At 43.3% G+C, this 27,478-nt stretch overlaps 1 pseudogene; it reads right to left on the bottom strand.

Annotated features, from left to right (window-relative positions):
- The window catches only part of LOC115113487 (activating molecule in BECN1-regulated autophagy protein 1-like), a 172,359-nt pseudogene that overhangs the window by 131,721 nt on the left and 13,160 nt on the right, over positions 1–27,478 (bottom strand).

Raw genomic sequence — 27,478 nt, 5'->3', positions numbered from 1 at the left:
TTAGAAATATGGATTAATGATGTATGATTTACTGGTACAATGAAAATAGTTGGGGAACTGAGACAAAATATTCTGAACGACCATGGTCTATGTTCTATCCGATCATTTCCATTTGTGTGTGCTGCCTGAACCAACAACCCTCTCTGTCCACTCCATTATTGTCCTCCTCCACGGTCCTTCTCCACTGGGATTGGTAATTGCAGTGGGTTCACTCTGGGTTACAGAGTGAGCAGATAATATCCCCCTTTCTGTTCCCTTCTCTCCTGACCGTTGGGGTGACAATGAGATGTCATCACAGGTCACCTTCTCCATTTACAAATTCTCTTTCTGCTCAGACACTGATTAACCACCAAGATGAGAAGGGACATAGCCTCGACCCGGTTTAGCTGCTCAACTGGGTCTTAAACTCTGAATGACGTGTGCACTGTACCTCATGCCTTTATGCAAGTTTAAATTAAAATGCACTTTTTGGATCACAAAAATGAACACCTAAAAAAACTTCTAAAACCCCTAAAAGACAAAACCCTTCCATTGAAAAAAGATAACTAGTTATATAGCCAGTTATATAAATGCGCACCAGCATTATTTATTTTTGGAATGATTAAAGATTTGCATTTAGACCTCTTACATAAAGGCTCATATACGAGCATATGGTCATTACTGTCCTCTGCTGGTGAAAAAGCCCTGTTCTCAATTTTCACTACATTGTCACAGCAAAAACAAAAGAAGACTAGGCCATCTATGAACGAGCTATGCTGAACAGCTGTGGAAGGTCATTTAAACTTAAACACTGTGTGCGCTGCTGTGGCATTTCAAGAGCAACATTACAAACCATCACCAACACAGGTGGCACAGCAATCAGCGGTAGGAAGCAAATGGAGGGCTGTGCGGAGAACATCTCTCCTGACTCAACAGGCATAAAACCTGATGTAATTTCTCTGTTTATTAACTAGACGTCACTCACACACACACACACACACACAAATGTAAGAACTTTTCATTCAAGTTGAAAGGAAATTAATTGTAAAACATTTGGTATGCGTAGGAGGTTTCAGCGGTGGGCAAGACACACACAATGACAGTGACACAGTACAATGAGAAACAACACCGTGCAGCCACAGCAGCACTCTCCTCTAATGTCTCACTGTGACTATCGGTCATTGTCAGCCAACGGAAGCAAAAGGTGAGTGGGACTATTTGGCTTGGTTTGACATGAGCTGTGAACGTGTTCTACCTTTGGGTATGAGGAGTCAGAAACCATTCATAATGCAAAAGCATGCTTGAGACGGGACTTCAGAGAAACTCATATTTTGACACACAAATCATGTCGGGGGGTGTGGGGGGGGGGGGGGGGGGGTAGTTTGATAAGTTCGCTCTTTGGGGCTGGTGTGGGCGTTCCAGCATGTCTGCAAGAGTGTGGGCGGCAGGGGAAAAAAAAGAGGTTCTGAAGCGCTCTCGTCGACGAATTCATTATCTGCAACGTCCACATCGATACCACTAGAGCATGTGGATTTTGCTCCAAAAGCGTGGGTGGAGAGCACAGGGCACTCATTACGCAGAGGCCCTCTTCGCAAACACTTACCTGTGCTGCTGAACTGCTCATCCATCCGAAAATGGTACATTGTGTGGGCAGCCAGGTCCTAAAGCACCAACGTGAACTGAAATATTACTGGAATGCCAGCTCTGCTAGCAGCCTAGTTTCCAAAACAGAAACACAAGATGAAAACACGAGGGATAACTCTGCCTACCTGCTAGGACCCTGTTGACAGAGGAATGGGTGGCCAGGCCAGGCTGGCCCCTCTCGTGGTGGAAGATCCCAGCATATGGCAGATACTCAGGCAGTAGGAACCTCCTTGAAGAAAGAGAGAAGCATCACGTTATATAGAAATCACAACAACTGACAGAGTTTACTCACCCCATAATTAAGATATGAGAAAATTAGAGACAATCTCAGTCGCGTAATAGGGGACTAAAAAGCACAGGCAAGTTTTTATAAAAGCCTTACCTGACTTTACATTGTTGCACAAACTGATGAGGGTAGCCTAGTGGTCAGATAGTTGGACTAGTAACCAAAAGGTTGCAAGATCGAATCCCCCGAGCTGACAAGGTAAAAATCTGTTGTTCTGCCCCTGAACAAGGCAGTTAACCCACTGTTCCTAGGCCGTAATTGAAAATAAGAATTTGTTTTTAACTGACTCGCCTAGTTAAATAAAAGTTTAAAAAATTATAATAAATAAATACAATTGTGCTGTATGATGTGCTAATGTTCACCACTGGTTTTGGATAGACCCGATTCAAATCAAACTTGAGCAAAAGTTGGGAGAATATGTAAAACATTTCCTGTATACTAATCCTCGGGACACAGAATCCCGTTATGTCATTGGCTGCTCATATCATTGGCCAAAAAACATCAATTAGAATATGAAGAGCCAATAAGTATAATGTACTCAGAGTCCAGGGGGACAAATGATGAGTTTGAATAGGTTGACTATTTCATGTTTTTATTTTTCTGTTTCTTTTCTTTTTTTTGTTATGTATTTAGAGTATTTATTGTATGCTGTGTGATGCTGTTTAAAAAATATATATTGTAGGGATGGCTGTTGTTTTTGTTTGTTTGCTCTGCATTGTGTGTATTCCATCAGGGAAACCAGTGGAATCACTTTAACGTGTTGTCCCTTGGGTTGTACTCCGTGCATCTTTTTCCCAATAAAACAATCAATAAATGAATCATATCAGGGCCACCCACCGGGGAACAAATCTGCCAAGCGAGGGGGCAGACATACGAGCGTTGCGTGGAGCCCTGTGTCTGGCGCGATCACCGTTATCCCTGTGAAGACAGACAGACGGACAGAGAGGGAGATAACAGACAAAGACATACAAAGAAAAATTAAAAGCCGCTTAACTGAGAGACCGTAGCTGGACTCACTATATAGTGCAGGCTCACTTAAAAGTTTGATGTTAGCCTAACTTATTATTGGCTTGAGCTTGAGACCCAGACCAAAGGGAGAAAGTTGCAGTACTGCTTGTGATCATCCAGCAGCCTCAAAACAAAAACTCCAGAGAAGATTCGCAAAAGTTTGAAAATGCTGCAACGCATAAAGATGGTTATTTATGGCTCCAATGTTTCTCCATTAACAGGTTTGAAAAAACTGCTAGTAAGTGGGCCCCTTTTCACAACACAGTATAATCCAATCTGGACATATTCAAAGGAGGAAATACAAAGGCAAAATATTTCCAGGCCGAGGAGACACTGTATAGAATCGGGACGGCATGTAACCTAGCGGTTAAAGACCGGATCAGTAGCCCGAAAGGTAGCTCGTTGAGATCCCTGAGCAGACTAGGTAAAAAATCTGTCGACGTGCCCTTGAGCAAGGCACGTAGCCCTAATTGCTCCTGATAGTCGCTCTGAATAAGAGCATCTGCTAAAATGACTCCAATGTAAATATCTGACCTTGCAAAGGAAGACTGTGCCATTACAGGAACATTGGTTCCTGTAATTTATTCGCTGACCCCAGGAGGAATTAAATATGCATCATATTTCCATCAGAGTAGAGTATCAGCTGAGAGGACGCGGCCTCTGTGATCCACTGGACGTTTCACATTCAGAATTTGCTTTACACTTCTTGAAAACTGAGACGATGTGAAAAAGGACGCGAGAGAGAGGAAATCCGACGAACCCGGAGCCTCTGAAAATACTCGAATCGGAAAGCAGGCCGGAAATAGACATGCTTTCATAAATATACATTTCAATAACTGATATGAAATGTGCCAAACACTCATATACCCTCAGCAATGAATTTCTAAGTCGGGCAGTCAGGTTGGCGGAATAATTCATGAACCAAATCGGTGAGGTCATATTTTGGCTTTGAAGATGCCCCATCTCACTTCAGTCACCCAGAACTGCATTTTAATACCGGCAAATTTTTGTTTGCTCCGACTGCTATGATACTCTGTGGCTGACTGGCCGTATAACTTAATTGTATGTATGACGCTCAAGTCTAAAGTAAACCTATTTTGGTGGTCATATTATAAATGTCCAGTACATAATGCAATAGTTAACTTGCAAACAGACTAGGGATGAAACGGTTACTGGTTTCACGATAAACCACGACGGTTGATATTACCGTTTCAAATGTTCATCGTCATTAAAACTGTGTTCGATTACCGCGGTTTGAAAAACTCACGGTAAATACTGTCCAGCATCAGCCTTCTAAGAGGACCAAATCTGAAGTGTGGTCGTATTTTGGGTTTTGCAAGAGTGTTGAGGGAAACTTAATCGAAGATGGTCACCCTGTGTGCAGAACATGCAAAAACATTTTTTTTTTTAATAAACGAGGGGTCATGCATCAGAGCTGCCTCACCTTGCCAGGGTTGCCAGGAAGCTTTTGTGCATCCCAGCAAACAGAATGTCATCAGCGAGAGTGTTCAGTGCCAGCGGGCACATCGTCTCCCCACGCAGATCACTACTTAAACCGGACAAAGTAAATATGTTGACATTTTTACATTTAATTTCAATTAAAACAAAGAATGCATCCATACAGGATGTTAGGCCAGCAGCACCTTATTTATTTATGAAGGAGAGAACGGACATACAATCAGTGGTGTTCATTTGATTTGTTTGCATATTTTGTGTTATTTTAATGTCAACACCTGCACATTGGATTTGTTGACATATGGTTGTATTGCTCTTACATGCACATTGCTTTACTTGTGTTGATTTTACATGCACATTTGATTTGCTTACTTGAGGTTGTGTTCCTTAAATCCTGCACTAGGGAAACCTTTAACTCTCATGGCCACCTGGTGCCATCTTTAATGTTAATGTTTATGCACACAAAAAAAGATTTTCTGTTGCTCATTTTATTTGTTGTTTGCTGGTTTTCAATATACAACTTGGTGAAATGATTTCAGTGTGTGCATCAGTACTTTGAACATTTCCAGCACATTTTAACAATACCGCGATAATACTGATACCCGTGATAATTTTGGTCACTATAATCGTGATATGAAATGTTCATACCGTTTCACCTCTAAAACAGACTACAAACATAATGGGGACAACGTACACCCGTAAGTAAATTGAAATGTCCAGCCTCATTCTACGCAAGCGTAAATAACGAACTATTTAAAAATTAATTCACAATTCCTGTAGGTAAAAAGAAGAGGAGAAGAGAAGAGTTTAGAAATGACCTAGTGATTGATAGCTGCTTTCCTTGGAAAAAGGCCACAGTGTCATCGGAGGTGTCCTTATTAAACCGCTGCTCTCTCCTCTCTCTTGGATCAGCATCTTACGAAGCAGGTCGAGGGTTTGGAAGAGAATTAGGCTACAGCTCTAAAAGGATTTCTTCAGTGCACCCCTTTAAAACACCAAGCGTTGTCATTCTGTGCAGTTCTCAATGGGAGCATAATCCTGATTCATCTATAGTCTGAGCCTGCTGCTGTGTATGTTTTCACAGCACTGTAATCTAGGTTTACTTTCACTGTTTGCTGGTTCCATTACAGCGAGTGAATTCTTAACATCATTCCAAAAGCTATAAAGGCCATATCTTTTCATTGTGCAACTGGCACATGACCAGTTTAAAGAAAAAGTGAAAGTTTGTCCTCAGTTATTCTGCACGTGAAAATATTAGATTTTGTGAAAATCAAACAAAACACCTGTCAATTGTGTGTACTGTGTTACGAATGAATTGTTTTACAATTATTTTTAAAATCACCTGTAGCATCCTGCTCCAGAAAAAAAACCCGCTCAGACAGGGCTGGTCGCACCAGCGCAATAGAAAAAAAGTATAATCTTATAAAGCCAGCCGCCGTGCTTTATTGAGGAAAATAGACTGTTGCTATATTTTACTGTCACAATAGGGCTCCAGACTTCTCTGAATGTTTTCGTTCAATAGATATCCATTTGCCTACGTAGGCTAATTCATTTGGGGCTAATTCGCCAAGTGGAAATCAAAACACATTAGCTATATAGCTAACTGTAAATATATCTCATAGCTAGCCGTGTAATTGCTTAATCTAACTGTAGATTGAATGTCCTAAAAACTTTCCAGCGTTACTAGCACGGACAGCAAAATGGCCAACGTTCACGAGGCTCCGCATCTCAAAGACTTACTGTACCGCAAACTTTTTTTATTTTTTTTTAAACGGTGCCAATCGCTCATTACTGAGAGTTGAGAAACGCCATACCCCCAGAAATCTGAGACCCCCCCTCTCTCTTCAACTAACAACAGCGTTGTGTCTGTGATGCATGGAGCCATACCCCATACTGTTAATTGCACTCACTATGGCTGCAAAGTTTTCTGATCCACACCAATCATAAAACAATTGGCAAGCAGAAGCCTAAATCGAGAATGGGGGATAAGGGGATGTTGTCTTGTTATAATTCCCTGAATCCCACCAGGTTCAATTATGAACGAGAGGGTGGCAGCACATGTCTAATCTTGTCTGAAGAGAACAGACACTGTCTCGCAGTGATGTGGAGCTGACGCCACACCATGCAATGACCCAGTTATAACTAGCAACATCGGACCGTTTACATGCTCCAGGAAAATGTCCCAGCTGGTTTCACGCAACTCTGAATCCAACCCAAAGGACAATAAAAGGCATTCTAAAATAGTTGATAGAGTGACGAATAACTTAGTTGTTCATTCGGACAAACAGTTCTTATCGTTATAAATAATATGTCCTTAATTGCTGGAGAGGAACAGCACCAGGGGAATTCCTTTGACCTCATTCAGCCAACGATGCTACAGTACAAAGTCTGCAGAGGCCTGAGAAGACTGATGCCCTCAAATAAGTCCTGGGAGCATTGAATGTTACAAACCACTGACCCTGGAGTATCATGGTCCTGCAAGCAACACCATCTCCCAGCACCTTTTTTTTTATAGCCATTCCAGAGGCAATTAACATTTACATATTGAAAGAATAAAACCTAATCCATGAGAAAGATACATCACAAATTCAACCTTTGAGAGCCACGCATCAAGGCATTCGATGTGCAAGTTATTTCAGTAGGAGTGTTTTGCTGTTGCTGCTTTGTTAGACAGTCATTATGCATCCCAGATCATACAGAGGGTGTGTGGAGGCATAATGGGGGGAATTCATTTCTCTCATCCATTGGCAATGGTGCCTCCCCTCTGGGGACAAAAAGCACAGTATCTTGCTATGGTATGGTTTCATGCAAATAATTCCATTAATAGTGCTCCTTGTGGAATAAATCCCAAAGCTCTTGACAATTATAGGATGTTTTATCATAATGTGTTCTGTAAATGTCTTCATGAACAAGTGTCAAGGGATGCAAAAAAAAGCATTGGATGTTGTAGGTTGATGACGACTCACTCAAACTCCTCAAAGTCCACCTCGTTGTTCTCAACGGAGGGGTTGCTTCCTGGGCTATCCGAGGTGGACGAGAGAGGCCGCAGTCGGCTCTGGTAGCGCAGTGATCGTTGGCGAATGCTGTCCCGCCGAGATAAGTACTGAATCATCCGCTGGGCGTAATACGCAGCAGGTGACAACCTGTGAACACAGCAAGGACACACTAGAGCTGCGGATGATTCAAATGGTGATCAGATAACCCAGGAGGAATAGACAATAGAAATCAGTCTCACTTTATTGTGCTCTCCCAGTCACGTTTTTTTTTTGTATGTACTGTGTAGATATGTATTATTTTTTGAAGTGATAAATAAAAACACGCAAACCAGACAGAAAGCAGTGCTAATACCAGAAAAACCTGAACAAACCCAAGACCAGGTATTGTCAGAGCCCACAAACGATAAAGTGGAGCAGGCTTCTTAAAAAAAAGAAAAGAAGAAGTACATTTCCCTCTCTTTCATGCTTCAACTCTCAGGGCCATAGTTACAATGTGGTTCAATTACTGACTGATCCAAGTGGATAAGCCTTGAGCTGCACTCCGGTACCACAGCACGAAACCTACACAGGGAGGGCAGCTCAGAAGCTCTGAACACAGAGTGCTCCCCATGTAAACAGAGCTGAATAAACAGTAAGCTGAGATCCAGTGAGTTACACCACATTGGAAGACTATAGACATGGGATGGGGAAACTGATGGCCTATTTACCCTCGGAATTGCACATATATAATCCATGTCTCAAGGCTTAAAAATAATCATATTTAACCGGTCTCCTCCCCTTCATCTACACTGATTAAAGTGGATTTAACAAGTTACATCAAGTGATTCACCTGGTCAGTCTATGACATATTCCTAATGTTTTGTACACTTAGTGTATATTTCTGCAATTAAAGCATTCTTGACCGTTTTTTTTATACAATGAACAAAAATATATAAATGCAACATGTAAAGTGTTGGTCCCATGTTTCATGGGCTGAAATAAAAGATACATTTTCCATACGCACAAAAAGCTTATTTCTCATAAATTCTACTGGGGACAAAAGGCCAATTTAAAATTGTGTAGTTATGCCACAGATGTCTCAACTTTTGAGGGAGTGTGCAATTGGGGCATGCTGACTGCAGGAATGTCCACCAGAGCTGTTGCTGGAGAATTTAATGTTAACGTTAATTTCTCTACCATAAGCTACCTCCAAGAATGTTTTAGAGAATTTGGCAGTACGTCCAACCGGCCTCACAACCGCAGACCACATGTAACCACGCCAGCCAGGGACCTTTCACCTGCAGAGTCATCACCCGGACAGCTGATGAAACTGTGTTTGCACAACCGAACAATTTCTGCACAAATTGTCAGAAACCATCTCAGGGAAGCTCATCTGCGTGCTCGTTGTCCTCACCAGGGCCTTGACCAGACTGCACTTCAGCGTCATAACCGACTTCAGTGGGCAAATGTTCACCTTCGATGGCCACTGGCACGCTGGAGTGTGCTTGATGGGTGAAACCCGGTTTCAACTGTACCGGGCAGACGGCAGATGGCGACATGGCGGTGTGGGTGATCGGTTTGCTGATGTCAACGTTGTGAACAAGAACAGAGTGCCCCATGTTATGGTATGGGCAGGCATAAGCTACGGACAACGAACATAATTGCATTTTATCAATGGCAATTTAAAATACAGAGATACCATGTTGAGATTCTGAGGCCCATTGTTGTGCCATTCATCTGCCGCCATCACCTCATGTTTCAGCATAATGCACGGTCACATGTCGCAAGGATCTGTACAGAATTCCTAGAAGCTGAAAATGACCCAGTTCTTCCATGGCATGTTTGGGATGCTCTGGATCAACGTGTACGACCACGTGTTCCAGTTCCAGACAATATCCAGCAACTTCACACAGCCATTGAAGAGGAGTGGGCCAACATTCCACAGGCCACAATCAGCAGCCTGATCTATGCGAAGGAGATGTGTCGCGCTGCATGAGGCAAATGGTGGTCACACCAGATACTGACTGGTTTTCTGATCCATGCCCCTACCTTTTATTAAATTAAGGTATACAGATGCATGTATGTATTCCCAGTCATGTGAAATCCATAGATTAGGGCCTACTGAATGTATTTAAATAGACTGATTTTCTTATATGAACTGTAACTCAGTAAAATCTTTGAAATTGCATTTAGATTTTTGTTCCGTGTAAATACTAAACTATAAATTGTCTTCATCAGGCTTCGCTGAGCTGAGAACATTGTTTTAGAATCTGAAAGCGTCTATGGTATATCTACAGCCTAGTCGGAGTACCCAGTAAGAGGAAAATGGATGTTAGATACTGTAAATAACCTAAACTGGGCTGGGGCCACAGACTAGAGTATTTAGATTGAAGCCAATGTGTTGGTTTGAGTAAACAAAGCTCAAGAGTCAGAAGCGGTGAAGGCAAAGACATGCTGACAGCAGACAAGGAGGTCTGGGACAGTCAATGTTGACTCTCCACAAACATAAATAGACAAATCCATCCAAATGACATAACTAGGAGAAGATTAGGTTTTAGGGTTTTTCAAAACCAAGACCCATCCTTGCAATTATCACAAGTCAAGTTGTGTGCACACCTCAGTCTAGCGTTCCGATTGATTGTTTTACAAGGGCTCAAGGAGCTTGCAATACTTCGATATTAAGATAATGTTTTTTGAAGTTATAGTGTAGCCTGCTATGCAATCCCTGCATAGCTGTTCATGTCACAAATGAGTTTATCTGCCTGCACAATTACTTGAACAGCTGGAAAATCCTGAGTAACATTCATCAAAAAGTTATTGCATGGACATTCAATCATTTAACCAATATGCCCTGAGGGTCAGCAATTGGATTACAATGCAAAATACTGGATTGGAAACTAAAACAAGTACGGGGCAATAAATCAACACCTGGCAAGTATTAAAAGTGATCCTAAACTGACTCTACTAATGAGTTAGCCACATCTGCCATCAATTCTACTGAAGCTTTATGAATCTGATGTGACAGGGGTCAAACCTTTTCACAATGGTCAAAATAAATGGAGGCAGGTTCCATTACAGGGCAACATCTTTTGATAACTGGATATCCTAGAAACAAAATCCTAAATCTCAACTCTGGAGTTTAGAATGCGCTGGGAAGAGAAAGTAGGAGGGTGCATCGTGTTCTTTTCTATGGAGGGTCCAACACACCAGAGGTGAGAAGGAGCAGCAGTGGACATGAATATCTATGTTTTTTTATGATTGTATTTTCTATTTTCTATGCTCCTATGATTGTGTAAGTGTTTGTCATGCACGTTGGTTTTAATAGGACTCCGCCCTTTCCTAAATAAAGCTTAAATGTAAGGGAGAGAATAACGAGGTGGGAGGGAAGTGTCGGTGCTATCCTAACCACTTGAAAGGGTGTTACGCCTTCATTATCACAGGTCAAAGAAAATGACGACAGAGAGTGAGGAGCCAATTGTCAAGTGTCCACTCTCTCCCAAAAGTTGGTTGTACTGATCATTATGTCCCTGCTCTGGGCCACACATTGATTTTCAATATTGCACCTTGGTTGCTAAGCAGAGCAGCTCTGTCCCTAGATGAATGTGTTTTTATTGAGAGGACTAGGCCTTACTCTCAACCTCACAAGATCACCACCTCGGCGCTCTGCTGACAGTCAATCCCAGAAACTATATTGAGAATCTCCAGGCTCAGTGCAATTCATCACTCTTCAGCAAGACAGTGTTAGAAAGGCAGGAAACAGATAGATATTGATAACGTCACCACTTCACTCAGAGGTCCAGGAAACATGTTGTCTAGGCCTGCAATGTATAAAAATGTATTACCATGACAAGACCATGTTCTATTTCCATTTACAGTGCAATCGGAAAGTATTCAGACCCTTTGACTTGTTCCACATTTTGTTTCGTTACAGCCTTATTCTAAAATGAATTTTAAAAAACATTTTAAATCCTCATAAATTTACACACAATACCCCATAATAACAAAGTGAAATGTATTCAAACTAAAAACAGAAATACCTTATTTACATAAGTACTCAGACCCTGTCCTATGAGACTTGAAATTGAGCTCATGTGCATCCTGTTTCCATTCAACATCCTTGAGATGTTTCAACAACTTGATTGGAGTCCACCTGTGGTAAATTCAATTGATTGGACATGATTTGGAAAGGCACACAAATCACATTTTATTGCGAGTATAGCGAAATGCTTGTGCTTCTAGTTCCAACAGTGCTGAAAATATAAAAATATCTAACAAGTACTATCTAACAATTCCACAACAGATACCTAATAAACACAAATCTAAGTAAAGGAATGGAATAAGAATATATAAATATCAATATATGGATGAACAATGACAGAGTGGCATACGCTAAGATGCAATAGATAGTATAGAATACAGTATATACATATGAGATGAGTAATACAAGATATGTAAACATTATTAAAGTGGCAATATTAAAGTGACTAGTGATCCATTTACTAAAGTGGCCAATGATTTAAAGTCTGTATGTAGGCAGTAGCCTCTGTGCATACAGGCTTTTTAACAGTCTGATGGCCTTGAGATAGCTGTTTTTCAGTCTCTCAGTGCCAGCTTTGATGCACCTGACTGACCACGCCTTCCCTCTGCTGTTTCCTGAAGTCCACGATCATCTCCTTTGTTTTGTTGACGTTGAGTGAGAGGTTATTTTCCTGACATCACACTCCGAGAGCCCTCACCTCCTCCCTTTAGGCTGTCTCGTTGTTGTTGGTAATCAAGCCTACTACTGTTGTGTCGTTGGGAAACTTGATGATTGAGTTTGAGGTGTGCTTGGGTGAACAGGGAGTACAGGAGGGGGCTGAGCACCCACCCTTGTAGGGCCCCAGTGTTGAGGATCAGCGAAGTGGAGATGTTATTTCCTACCTTCACCACTTGGGAGCGGCCCATCAGGAAGTTCTGGATTACAGAGGGTGGCGTTGAGACCCAGGGTACTAATGCTTGGAGGGTACTAATGCTGAGCTGTCGTCAATGAACAGCATTCTTACATAGGTATTCCTCTTGTCCAGAAGGGATAGGGCAGTGTGCAGTGTGATGGCGATTGCACATCTGTCTATATAAAAGGTCCCACAGTTGACAGTACATGTCAGAGCAAAAACCAAGCCATGAGGTCGAAGGAATTGTCCGTAGAGCTCTGAGACAGGATTGTGTTGAGGCACAGATCTGGGGAAGGGTACCAAAAAATGTCAGCAGCATTGAAGGTTCCCAAGAACAAAGTGGCCTCCATAATTTTTTAAATAGAAGACGTTTGAAACCACTAAGACTCTTCTTAGAGCTGACCGCCCGGCCAACCTGAGCAGTAGGGGTAGAAGGGAATTGGTCAGGGAGGTGATAAAGAACACGAAGGTCACTGACAGAGCTCCAGAGTTCCTCTGTGGAGATTGCAGAACCTTCCAGAAGGACAACCATCTCTGTAGCACTCCACCAATCAGGCCTTTATGGTAGAGTGGCCAGACGGAAGCCACTCCTCATTAAAAGGCACACGACAGCTCGCTTGGAGTTTGTCAAATGGCCCCTAAAAGACTGACCATGAGAAACAAGATTCTCTGGTCTGATGAAACCAAGATTGAATTCTTTGGCCTGAATGCCAAGCGTCACGTCTGGAGGAAACCAGGCAACATCCCTACGGTGAAGCATGGTGGTGGCAGCATCATGCTGTGGGAATGTTTTTCAGCTGACGGGACTGGGAGACTAGTCAGGATTGAGGGAAAGATGAACGGAGCAAAGTACAGAGAGATCCTTAATGAAAACCTACTCCAGAGCGCTCAGGACCTCAGACTGGGGCGAAGGTTCACCTTCCAACAGGACAACAACCCTAAGCACACAGCCAAGTATCCCAGGAGTGGCTTCGGGACAAGTCTCTGAATGTCCTTGAACCCGATCGAACACCTTTAGAGAGACCTGAAAAAATCTGTGCAAAAAGCTATGCAACGCTCCCAATCCAACCTGACAGTTTGAGAGGATCTGCAGAGAAGAATGGGGAAAAACTCCCCAAATACAGGTGTGCCAAGCTTGTAGCGTCTTACCCAAGAAGACTCAAGGCTGTAATAGCTGCCAAAGGTGCTTCAACAAAGCACTGAGTAAAGGGTCCGAATACTTATGCAAATGTGATATATAGTTATAGTTTTAATACATTTGCAAAAATGTCTAAAAACCTGTTTTTGCTTTGTCATTATGGGGTATTGTGTGTAGATTGATGAGGAAAAAAACAATGATCACATTTTAGAATAAGGCTATATTGCAACGAAATGTAGAAAAAAATCAAGTGGTCTGAATATTCTCCGACTGCACCGTATATTTGACGACAACCATGTCCAATTCCATTCATAGCAGTGATAATGTATTTCAAAGAACTGCATGCATTAGAACAAGTCAATATATGACACACAGCTGGACTACTGGCAGATGTTGAGGGCAGTGACCTTTGACAATACTTAATGGGAGCATCATATGCTGGAGGCGATACTGTCTAGAACGTCTTACAGTATATAATGTTCAATGCTATCACATACTGTTGCTCGAGAACCACACAGAGACAAGTGTGCACAGGTTGGTGAAATGGTAGTCCCACGTAGCCATTCCTCCAAAAACTTTGTCATGCCATCTTCGGAGGTCTGAAGAATGTTGTATTAGCCTTAACGATTTGAATGGTCCGCTGGCTTCCAGCGGCTACATTTTTGTTTCATGTTACATTACAAGAACCCTCCCCCACATGACTGTTGAAGGAGTACTGCGTCTTAAGATCCGCCCAAGCAAGGCATCTGATTGGTTTTAGACCAGGTCTCCATCCTCTTTTAGCTAATTTAGGCCAGACTTCACCAGGCTTCCGGATTAGGGAAGCCTAGTTCTCTACGAGGCTAGTGAAATTATGTTTACATTGGAAACATTTGCCATTTGTTTTTACCTGTTCGAGCACTACACCGTCTCCCTTATGTGTTCAGTGATTGTTAGACAGAGGATAGAGTGAAGAGACTGGATAAATGTAGGTCCAATATAATTTCTGCAGAGTTTCAATTTGGTTTTAGTCATGTAATTTTATTTACTTATTTTTACTCAAACCACCCGAGGGAAAATCAACTGTATGTTTGACACCCCTGTGTTTGAGCAACCAATGTGTTTGATTTATTGAAGTGGCTATTTATTGTTGGTTCTTGAAAAGAATGCTACATGCTAATCTAGTATGCTGGGCTGATTTAAAAAAATATTCTCATGAATTACATATTACAAGTAAATCATCAATAGCCCTGACCACTTGCCACAAGACTCACCTGGCAGGATCTGGATAAATGGGATGGTCCCGGGAGCCAGATATGTCATACCGAGACGGCGACATAATAGATGACTCCAAAAGTCTCCTATGAAAGAGAAACAGAGCAAAAGGGATGGTTAGATGTGCATTTCCACTAAGGAAAACACCCCAAACAAAGTTATTGTACATGTAGTTGTTCAATGATCAGCCCAAATCATTTCCATATTCATTATCACCAACTAGTCTAAACCGCTTTCCAGTGGAAAAAAGGAGCCATTTCTGTGACTGATGCAACCAAACAACGTTTCTCTCCTATCTCGCTACTTTTCACAGGTATAATTAAGAGAATGGATACCTCCACAATTAACACAAACACTCCATAGAGACCCTACATATCAGGTGCTTCCTTTTGGGTGACGACCAATGGATACGAATGTCTCCTAGCTCTTTTTTAATTCTTGATAATAGTTAACCCACTGTTCCTAGGTCGTCATTGTAAATAATCATTTGTTCTTTACTGACTTGCCTGGTTAAATAAACAAAAAAGATACTAAATTCAATTTTAAAAATAACCACCCGTGTCCAGGGACAGGTGATTTGGAGGTTAGATTTAGGATGGGAGTCAATGCACTACAGCCCAATCTATTATGCTTGATAATGCCAATAAAACATGTGACAACGCTCTCAATTAAAAGTATTGAAGTATTCCCACACGAGGAATGTTGCCAGATGACGCAAAGACCATGAAAAATGGCTCCATTTCAATTCACGACTTGCATTCAGCGGTCTAGCTCTTATTTTTGGATGAAACTGGACGTTTCAGGGAAAGATTAGCTTTAGGTTATGTTATTCAGGCCATTCATCTGAAACGTTTGAAATAGAGTCAGGTTCCTGACAAAACTAACATTTTGAAGTTAGCATGGTGTTAAAGGTGAATATAGAGAAGCTCAGGGACGTGTGAGTGGCAAAGGAGAGACACGACGTGACAATTTCAAATCTTGAATTTGACATTTTTGGGACCCATAAGACAAAGACAAAAAGCAAATCCAAAATAGACAGTCTACTAATCCAAATATGGAAGGGCGGCAATAATTTATTCAGATTTAGAATAAAAAAATTAAAAAATGTATTGTTTGATTCAAAACTTGTTATAAAACAGCACATATGCAGTGCAGACTATTTCAAGTGATTGGCCAGCCTGCTAGCCCAACATAGTTAACATTGAAACCATTTAGAATCATTTACAGTGTGGCTGGCATGTTAATGAGACTGAACATGCAGTTCCCATCCTCCTGCTTTAATCCTTTCCCCAAAGTCACAAAACAACGTGCTCATTACTGTGAGGACTACAATGGCCAAATTACTGGAATAACTCAAAGCATTCCCTTCCTTGAGATTCACATTTATCTACATCTTCGCCAGCCTGCTCATTGGAGCAGTCTTTTAAACCATCATTTTGGTCAATTAAAAAGTATCATTAAATTCCTAAGGGATATTCATTTGCTCATTATCGACAGCACATCAAGTTAAAAAAATGAGAGTGATGTGAAATGTCACAGCCCTGTGTAACAGCCCATTAAACTGCTCCAGTCTTTTACTGATCCAGGACTTGAATGCAATTTCTATAGAGGATGGTGGCCTTTATACTTCAGAGGATTTAAGGTAAGCAAAAAAAATCCCTAAATATGTCATTGTTAGATTAGAACTTTAAAAACAAAATGTATACCTCAACTGCTCTAGTCATTTGGGCTCAAAACAAGTCAGAAAATGTCTTAGAATACAGTAGCCAACACCTCTCCTTGAAAAAGCGATTACTGCAATAAATAATACAATATAAGCCCTGCCTGTTCAGGGGCAGAACGACAGATTTGTACCTTGTCAGCTCGGTGATATGAACTTGCAACCTTTCGGTTACTAGTCCAACGCTCTAACCACTAGGCTACCCTGCCGCCCCATTTTGTTAAATCCCTTTTTATATCAATGCTTTTCCCAAATGAGGTGACTTCAGAATGTGGACACAATAGAAAGAACCCGTCGAACCCTTAGAGCAAGCCATTGTGCCCAGCTTGGGTAGACAACACAAAGTAGCCTGAAGCTCTAATATCATTAGTATAATCACATAAATAAATAAATACCATGAACATATTACATTTAGGGTGACCTGCAGCTGTGAGTCTATGAAAAGAGACTGGAATCTAAAAGAGATGTGAACAAAACGGAGAACCAAACTTCAGTTTGGTCATTTGCTTTCCAGACACTTCTTGACAGCCTACTGATTAGACCCAATGCTTTGGCCTTGTGTCAGACAAAGTAGAGCAGCACCCTCGGGCTATTGGAGAGCTCTCCATGCAACAGGCCCCAGCATTAGGCTAGATAATGAGAGGTTGGGCAGGAAGGGTAACTTCACATTGTTAAAGTTCACAACCCTGCCCTTGAAACAGAGGCTAATTGCAGCCTTCCAGGGCACAGGGGATGGATTGGGATTGATGCAAGACGGAAAATGAGAGCGGGAAAAAAAACTATGACCGTGTGTGTTTTCAATGACTGTAGAAAAATGGTATGCAAATATTAGGTTATTTAACTTTTTCCATATCAGTTTTTACCAGAATAGGCATTACTTTCTTGCCTGGCTAAGCAAACTCTTTGCTCCTGCCAAATGCTATGCCTGGATCTGTCTGGATCCAAGTACCTTCCCGATGATTTGTAGAATGAAAATCCATTCTCGACCATCTGACTGGTCCCAGAAACTGATGGGTTGGGCCAGAGCCAGAACACACGTGGGTAAAGTGGCATTTTGAAAATGTGTCATTGTCTTTGATACACGGATTGGTTTTAGATTATCCAATCGCTGATGACTTTGTTTTGTACAACACCACTCATTTTGACGTCAGCACAAACAACTTCATTGATGGCAGTCTCAGACTGAACTATGTAGCGAACAATAGGGCAGCGGAAGAATTCAGTTTGAGTCGTCAGGCAAATTACCTTCTAAGCCTATGTAAAATAGATGTCAAACCTTTGTACTGAGCTGCCACTGCTCAATCAGACATGTTGTGCAAAGCACATCATATCCTCCTACTTTGTGGGAATAAAATTCACACAAAATGCCTATGCTAATTCCCTAACTAATCCTAATAGGCTAGCCTATGTCTAAGTATGCCTATTCTAGAAACTAGTAAGTTGTCAATGGTAGTTGCCACAGGAGAGGCAGAGCTGTCATGGAAATCATCTCTAAATATCTAGTCAGTACCATACTGCCACCAAGTGGAACACTGAGGAGTAACATGGAGACAGCCCATCTTCCACAGGTCCATCACAAATGAGCTTGTCTCTACCCTTTGATTGGAAGGTTGGGAATTCGATCCCTGGCCGAGTCATACCAAAATTCTGCGTTCAATACAACTCTGAAATTTCTGACATGGAAACATGTAGAAAGATGAGGTCTGAATTCCCCACTTGGAAAGTATTAGAATCAGCCAACAGAAAGCTCTTTTGTAGGCTTTTTGAATGCTATTCATAAAAGCCATCCAACAGAAGTAAATTCATGGAAAATCTACATAGGCGTACAAAGGCACATTATCAGCAACCATCATTTTAAAAGGCTAATTGATCATTAGAAAACCCTTTTGCAATTATGTTAGCACAGCTGAAAACTGTTGTTCTGATTAAAGAAGCAATAAAACTGGCCTTCTTTAGACTAGTTGAGTATCAGGAGCATCAGCATTTGTGGGTTTGATTACAGGCTCAAAATGGCCAGAAACAAAGACCTTTCTTCTGTAACTCGTCAGTCTGTTCTTGTTCGGAGAAATGTTCTTGTTCTGAGAAGAAGGCTATTCTATGCGAGAAATTGCCAAGAAATTGAAGATCTCGTACAACACTGTGTACTACTCCCTTCACAGAACAGCGCAAACTTGCGCTAACCAGAATAGAAAGAGGAGTGGGAGGCCCCAGTGCACAACTGAGCAAGAGGACAAGTACATTAGAGTGTCTTAGTTTGAGAAACAGACGCCTCACATGTCCTCAACTGGCATCTTCATTAAAGAGTACCCGCAAAACACCAGTCCCAAGGTCAACAGTGAAGAGGTGACTCCGGGATGCTGGCCTTCTAGGCAGAGTTGCAAAGAAAAAGCCATATCTCAAACTGACCAATAACAAGAAAAGATTACGACGGGTAAAAGAACACGTACACTGGACAGAAAGATGGCTTTTTTTCTTTGCAACACCATACATCAATACCTGCATGTATTTTCTTTCGACTGGATTGGTCGTGAAGACAAGGTCAGGAAGGTCGAAGCCTAATCATTCCACTGACTGTAGCCAGTGGGGCAGTTGACAGACAGTCAGGCCAAGTAAGGCCCACTACAGTCGAGGCAAAGCAAACTGCCAAGGAAGGCATTGCAAAACCCTCCAGAAGACACATCTGCCAAGCAGCTAATGAGCAAGAAGGGGAAGCCATGGAGGCAGAGCATCGTCTCAAAACTGAATGAAATGTATACTTTAATTGGGATAGGAAAGGGGGGATACATAGTCAGTTGTCCAACTGAATGTATTCAACTGAAATGTGTCTTCCGCATTTAACCCAACCCCTCGGAATCAGAGAGGTGCAGCTGCCTTAATCGACATCCACGTCTCCTGCGCCCGGGGAACAGTGGGTTAACTGCCTTACTCAGGGGCAGAACGACAGATTTTTTACCTTGTCAGCTCGGGGATTTAATCCAGCAACCTTTCAGTTACTGGCCCAACGCTCTAACCACTAGGCAACCTGCCGCCCCTTTTGTCAGAGATCCTGACCAAAAAATAGCCCTAATGACTGCACAAGTTTGGAAAAGGCCTTTCATCAACTTCGAATGAAGCACAAAAAGCAAGATATGCAAAGTTTGCCTGTGTGATTACACTAATGTCACAAGCATGGGGTGACTTGGGGTTATGTGTAGGTGTTGTGGTAGGGCAGACTTGGCAGCTTATAAGATGTGTCGAATGTTGCATCTCACCGCCATCTATAACTGCATCAAAGTCAGAGTTCAGCCATCATGCTACTTCCAGTATATTGGAAAAGGCTATGCATCGATTATGTTTTTCATTTAACAAATTGCACAAAATATAGATAAACAAGACCTTAACACCCGATTCTCTCACCTTCTCAGGTAATCGTCATCAGGGCTTTCGTCAGGCATTTCTTGGTTTAAGGCCTCTTGTGGTACATTCACCGCTGGACTTGGACTGGCAGACTGTCTGTAAACCCTCTCCCATTGGCCTGTCTCCTGATTATACACCAACCCCACTGCCCGTTCTCTCTGCGGGCTAGGGGTTCCCCGGTGAGGGAAGGCTGTGTCCCCTCCAGGTTCATCAGCACTGGGCTGTGGCTGTGCTAACTGTCTCCTGTCAGAGGACTGGGGATCCTGTATCACAGTCTGCCTCATGTTGTGAAAGGCAGGGTTGGAGCTTGGGGGCTGCCATGAGGTGCTCCCCTCTTGTGATGGGGTCTGGCCGGTGCGCTCCCAGCGCTGTGTACCTTGGTTAAACGTGAACAGGTTGTGGCAGACCCTGCAGCGGTTCACATGGCCGCGGAAGGGACCAGAACCATCATCACCGCTGTGGGGGGGCTGATAATGAGGGGTGACAGGCCGCTCAGAGTCTATGTTATTATTGGGCATCTCCCATGTCTGTTGCTCTTGGCTGCCCTCTCCACCAGCGCCACCTGACTGCTCCATTTCCTGTATGCGATCATACTCCATGAAGTAGCGATTCAAGTTGCACTGCAGCACGTTACGGATAGAGGTGGGGCTGTTGCTCCCTCCCTCCCCAAGAGTGTGGTGTCCACTACTAGTGCTGGGTCCATCTACAGAGCTGTTTCCACTGATGTGGGGGCTCATAACTGCTGGGGGAAAGCTTCCTCCCTCTGTGGCAGAGGTGTAGACAGGCGACTGATAGGAGCACTCCTGCTGTCTCCGCACAGACAGCAGGCTGACAGCTGATGCACTAGTCCTGGGTGGAGATACCCCAACACCCCCACTATGCTCAGGCCGCATGTTGAGCATGCTACCCATCCAGTCTGCCCCCGCCAGTCGCCCAGAACTCTCCCGGCCTGGCTGCTGGTGGCCTGAAGATGGAGTGCGTGAAGAGTGTCCTCTAGCACCGCTGTACACACTGCTGAAGGCAGAGGGACGGTGTGAGGAGCGAGGCTCAGAGGGCTGCCGGGGCTCAGTGCGAGCAGAGGAGAAGGTGGAGGCATAGGACTGGGTCTCCAGGCTCTCAGGGTCAGAGGGGTCCTCTCCAGATGGTGAAGGGGCTTGGGTGGGAGAGCACCGACTGCAGAAGCAAACCATACCAAGGTGTTGCACACAACCCTGGTAGGGGGGTCGGACGCGATTCCGCAGGGTGGAATAACGTCCAGAGGGAAGACTAGGAGAGTCAGCAGCACTATTGACAGCGGGTTCAGGAGGATGCTGCTCCTCAGACTGTGAGCCTGAGTTCCTCGATGACAGGATGTGCAGGAAGTTGTGGAGAATGGGAGTACGGCGGACCGGTTGGGACTGTAGGAAGGATCGATGGCGAAAGTGGGGCATCTCCATGCTATCCATGGGGACCTCAGAGTCATCATCACTCTGCTGAAAAGCACACAACGGGAACAAAATGTTCTTGATATGACGTAACTGACTTAATGTAAAGTATATAACGTAAAGTATTAGACAGAGTCTCACCTGTTGGTTAGAGGGATTCACTATAGCGGTCAACAGGTAATGACCCAGTGGGTCAAACCTCACCAGTCTGCAACAGAGCATTCACATGTGTCATTATCTCCATTTTGCTTTAAATACTTTTTGAGAATATCTGACTCGGTTTTCAGAAATTTCAACATGTCAACTAATCGAACACTGTGGAAATGACAGGGAGATGGAGAAGGTGGAGCTTTTCATCAGACCTGACTCTCTCTGTCTCGCTGGCAGTCTTGACCAGGGCAAATGGCTCCCTCCTACTCCAGTCCCAGAAGTGAACCTCATTGTTTGTTGCTATGAGAAGGAGCTGGGCGGTAGGGTGAAAGGCCAGGGAGGCAATGGCCACATTGCTCTCAGTGAACCAGCTCTCACTGCCACCCTGGGCATCAGATGGGCCACACAATGTTCAAAAGAAAAAGAGTAGTGTCAATATTACGCACAAAACCCCAGAATGTCATATCATCCAACTACTTTTAAGAGAGTTCAAAGGAAATTGATTGGTAAAAAGTCAAACTTGTGATGATGCAATAGAGGACATGGTCACCTATACCAGCACCACACACACAGATAGTTAGAGATCTCTAGTTGGCAATATTTCTCCATCACCAAGTCCCCCGGTCATGGTAATGTGTAGCTCCTCTGCTTGGTGGGTGGTAAGCTGGAGACTGATGAGTCATCATCTAGGTTCCTAAACCTGCTTTTGTCACGGCTACCACCACCATGGTGTTAAATCATAATCACTCAACTAAAACTGTTTTATTTTATTTACCCTGATTTGATGTTCGGTCCTGTTCTAACTCAGATGTTTATGAAGCTAATGAGTTATGCAGTTAGTAAGGACGTAAAGGCTGTTTTCTTCGATGCTGGGTGACCTTGTAGGGAAGGAGATCAATGGGGTGACTTGCTGTTTTTGATCGACAACCAGAACTTCTAGTTCAGAATGTCTTTTTGAGGGCTACTTAGCCTAAGGGTCTGTGTGAGCTCTGTCAGGTGTATGTGTTTTGTAAGCTTTCTGGTTAAATGGGCCAGTCAGACATGGCCAGCAGAAGCTATAGCAGACAGACAGCAGTAGACTCCAGAGATGGTGTGGTCTGTCCACGTGGCTCCCCTATTCCCTATTTAATGCACATAGAAGACCTGACACATGGACAGGGAACTGAATCGCTCTACAATTACCATTAGCTAGTCAGCCCATACCTGATAGTGACAGAAGACTCTCCCAAATGACACCCCATTCTCCTAGTGCTCTAGTTTTGACCAGATCTCTATGTAGGGTATAGACTACCATATCAAATCAGATGTTATTGGTCACATACACATGTTTAGCAGATGTTATTGGTCACATACACATGGTTAGCAGATGTTATTGCGAGTGTAGCGAAATGCTTCTGTTCCTCGCTCCAACAGTGCAGTAATATCTAACAATTCACAACAATACACACATCTAAAGTAAAATAATGTAATTAAGAAATATATAAATATTAGAACGAGCAATATCAGAGTGGCATTGACTAAAATACAGTATATACATGAGATGAGTTAAGCAAAAATATGTAAACATTATTAAAGTGACTAGTGTTCCATTATTAAAGTGGACAGTGATTTCAAGTCTATAGGGAACGTATACTAGAGATGTGGCTCAACAGACATTTGAACAGGAATGCAGCTAGTCACACTCTGTTTGGATTGTGAGATGTACCGAGTCTGGCCTGTGTGTTTGTACTGAGGATCACTCATTGGCAGTGAGTTATTAGCGAGATACTACTGTCTGTAGACTCTTATCAATGCCACGTAGACTGCAAAGAGTTATGGGCATGTCCCAAATGGCGCTCTATTCTCTATATAGTGCACTACTTTAGACCAGAGCCCTATTCCCTATATAGTGCACTACTGTTGACCAGCGCCCTATTCCCTATATAGTGCACTACTGTTGACCAGAGCCCTATTCCCTATATAGTTCACTACTTTAGACCAGAACCCTATTCCCTATATAGTGCACTACTTTAGACCAGAGCCCTATTCCCTATATAGTGCACTACTTTAGACCAGAGCCTTATTCCCTATATAGTGCACTTGTTTAGACCAGAGCCCTCTGGGAATAGGGTGCCATTTGGGAGAGGTATTTCTCCTGTCACTATCTGGTATAGGTAGACTGGCTGTGGTAGTGGTCTTCTATCTGGTATAGGTAGACTGGCTGTGGTAGTGGTCTTCTATCTGGTATAGGTAGACTGGCTGTGGTAGTGGTCTTCTATCTGGTATAGGTAGACTGGCTGTGGTAGTGGTCTTCTATCTGGTACAGGTAGACTGGCTGTGGTAGTGGTCTTCTATCTGGTACAGGTAGACTGGCTGTGGTAGTGGTCTTCTATCTGGTACAGGTAGACTGGCTGTGGTAGTGGTCTTCTATCTGGTATAGGTAGACTGGCTGTGGTAGTGGTCTTCTATCTGGTATAGGTAGACTGGCTGTGGTAGTGGTCTTCTATCTGGTACAGGTAGACTGGCTGTGGTAGTGGTCTTCTATCTGGTACAGGTAGACTGGCTGTGGTAGTGGTCTTCTATCTGGTACAGGTAGACTGGCTGTGGTAGTGGTCTTCTATCTGGTATAGGTAGACTGGCTGTGGTAGTGGTCTTCTATCTGGTATAGGTAGACTGGCTGTGGTAGTGGTCTTCTATCTGGTACAGGTAGACTGGCTGTGGTAGTGGTCTTCTATCTGGTACAGGTAGACTGGCTGTGGTAGTGGTCTTCTATCTGGTATAGGTAGACTGGCTGTGGTAGTGGTCTTCTATCTGGTACAGTTAGACTGGCTGTGGTAGTGGTCTTCTATCTGGTATAGGTAGACTGGCTGTGGTAGTGGTCTTCTATTTGGTATAGGTAGACTGGCTGTGGTAGTGGTCTTCTATCTGGTACAGGTAGACTGGCTGTGGTAGTTGTAGGGTGGTTCAGTTCACTGGCCACGTGTCAGGTCTTCTATGGGGCAGTTCCTCTCCTGCCCATTTAGTTGGATTGGGGCTTTCAGGTAGACTCTGTGTTGGAGCTTGGTTAAACAGGCAGTGTTGAGCAAGCAGCGCCTATCCAATGTCTCAGGTCCAAACCAATGGAGCATTTGACAAACTGACAGTTCTGCTCTGGCTTGTGGTGTGAAGGACAAGTTAATGTCACAGCTTGTTCTCTCCGCTTGTGACCCCTCTCTCTCGGTACCCATGTGATCCCACGTGGCTGATTCCACTCCTGACAGTTCTTATGATTGAAAGCCAGAGACAAAGCACCCAGTGTTGTGGAACTTGACACAGAAGACACACGCACACCAATCAGAGTTGGTGAGATGTGGAACACACCCAAAGACGGCTCCATTACCAGTGTTTTGTTTAGACAAGCCTCATTCTTTCTCTGCTGTGTTTTGGTTGGACTAGTTTCTTGTTGTGAGTCTCGGTGCTGAATGGATCACTGTGTTGGTTTGTATTATATACCCAGTTAGAGGCAGGAACAGAGAAGGCTAGATACCCCCTGGGCTGGTGGTCACTTTGACAAACTAAGGCCTTAATGAAAATACAGGGTGAAGGTGAACTTTAGGCTACTTTGGTGAATTTGTAAAGCATGCAAGACAAGACATTGTGAGATGCAGATTACCAAAACATATGAGCACGCTTCTGCCTCCCCTCCTCTCTCTCCCTCCTGCTGGCCTGCCTGCTCTCTCTCTCTCTCTCCTGCTGGCCTGCCTCTCTCTCTCTCTCTCCCTCCTGCTGGCCTGCCTGCTCTCTCTCTCTCTCCCTCCTGCTGGCCTGCCTGCTCTCTCTCTCTCTCTCCCTCCTGCTGGCCTGCCTGCTCTCTCTCTCTCTCTCCCTCCTGCTGGCCTGCCTGCTCTCTCTCTCTCTCTCTCCCTCCTGCTGGCCTGCCTGCTCTCTCTCTCTCTCCCTCCTGCTGGCCTGCCTGCTCTCTCTCTCTCTCTCCCTCCTGCTGGCCTGCCTTCTCTCTCTCTCTCTCTCCCTCCTGCTGGCCTGCCTGCTCTCTCTCTCTCTCCCTCCTGCTGGCCTGCCTGCTCTCTCTCTCTCTCCCTCCTGCTGGCCTGCCTGCTCTGTCTCTCTCTCCCTCCTGCTGGCCTGCCTGCTCTGTCTCTCTCTCCCTCCTGCTGGCCTGCCTGCTCTGTCTCTCTCTCCCTCCTGCTGGCCTGCCTGCTCTGTCTCTCTCTCCCTCCTGCTGGCCTGCCTGCTCTCTCTCTCTCCCTCCTGCTGGCCTGCCTGTTCTCAATTCAATTTAAGGGCTTTATTGGCATGGAAAAAATGTTAACATTGCCAAAGCAAGTGAAGTACATAATAAACAAATGTGAAATAAACAATACAAATGAACAGGAAGCATTACACTCTCTCTCCCTGCTGCTCTCCTGCTTGATCTGTCTCTTGGCTAATGATGAAAATGTGTTCAGTCTTTGGTCTGTTGCATGTAGAATATCCTAGCCTATTCATGTAGAATATCCTAGCCTATTCATGTAGAATACCCTAGCCTATTCATGTAGAATACCCTAGCCTATTCATGTAGAATATCCTAGCCTATTCATGTAGAATACCCTAGCCTATTCATGTAGAATACCCTAGCCTATTCATGTAGAATACCCTAGCCTATTCATGTAGAATACCCTAGCCTATTCATGTAGAATACCCTAGCCTATTCATGTAGAATACCCTAGCCTATTCATGTAGAATACCCTAGCCTATTCATGTAGAATACCTAGCCTATTCATGTAGAATACCCTAGCCTATTCATGTAGAATACCTAGCCTATTCATGTAGAATACCCTAGCCTATTCATGTAGAATACCCTAGCCTATTCATGTAGAATACCCTAGCCTATTCATGTAGAATATCCTAGCCTATTCATGTAGAATACCCTATTCAGCCTATTCATGTAGAATACCCTAGCCTATTCATGTAGAATACCCTAGCCTATTCCCTAGCCTATTCATGTAGAATACCCTAGCCTATTCATGTAGAATACCTAGCCTATTCATGTAGAATACCCTAGCCTATTCATGTAGAATATCCTAGCCTATTCATGTAGAATACCCTAGCCTATTCATGCCTATTCAGAGAATACCCTAGCCTATTCATGTAGAATACCCTAGCCTATTCATGTAGAATACCCTAGCCTATTCATGTAGAATACCCTAGCCTATTCATGTAGAATACCCTAGCCTATTCATGTAGAATACCCTAGCCTATTCATGTAGAATACCCTAGCCTATTCATGTAGAATACCCTAGCCTATTCATGTAGAATACCCTAGCCTATTCATGTAGAATACCCTAGCCTATTCATGTAGAATACCCTAGCCTATTCATGTAGAATGTATCCTAGCCTATGCATGTAGAATGTATCCTAGCCTATGCATGTAGAATGTATCCTAGCCTATGCATGTAGAATGTATCCTAGCTTATGCATGTAGAATGTATCCTAGTTTATGCATGTAGAATGTATCCTAGCTTATGCATGTAGAATGTATCCTAGCCTATGCATGTAGAATGTATCCTAGCCTATGCATGTAGAATGTATCCTAGAATGTATCCTAGCCTATGCATGTAGATTGTATCCTAGCTTATGCATGTAGAATGTATCCTAGCTTATGCATGTAGAATGTATCCTAGGTTATGCATGTAGAATGTATCCTAGTTTATGCATGTAGAATGTATCCTAGCTTATGCATGTAGAATGTATCCTAGCTTATGCATGTAGAATGTATCCTAGCTTATGCATGTAGAATGTATCCTAGTTTATGCATGTAGAATGTATCCTAGCTTATGCATGTAGAATGTATCCTAGCCTATGCATGTAGAATGTATCCTAGCCTATGCATGTAGAATGTATCCTAGCCTATGCATGTAGAATGTATCCTAGAATGTATCCTAGCCTATGCATGTAGATTGTATCCTAGCCTAGTCATGGATGTCATGGATGTCATAAGGTGAATGCACCAATTTGTAAGTCGCTCTGGATAAGAGCGTCTGCTAAATGACTTAAATGTAAATGTAAATGTAGTTGGATATGTTTGATTCGGGGTAAACTTTGAACATTGTTATACTCATAAGCATAGTAAATAAAGGAGTGGAAGAGACTGGTTTTTATG

This window comes from Oncorhynchus nerka, linkage group LG28 (genome assembly GCF_034236695.1).
Source record: "Oncorhynchus nerka isolate Pitt River linkage group LG28, Oner_Uvic_2.0, whole genome shotgun sequence".
Taxonomy (NCBI): Eukaryota; Metazoa; Chordata; class Actinopteri; order Salmoniformes; family Salmonidae; genus Oncorhynchus; species Oncorhynchus nerka.
The sequence above is the reverse complement of the archived record's forward strand: the minus strand, read 5'-3'. Positions and strand labels throughout refer to the sequence as shown.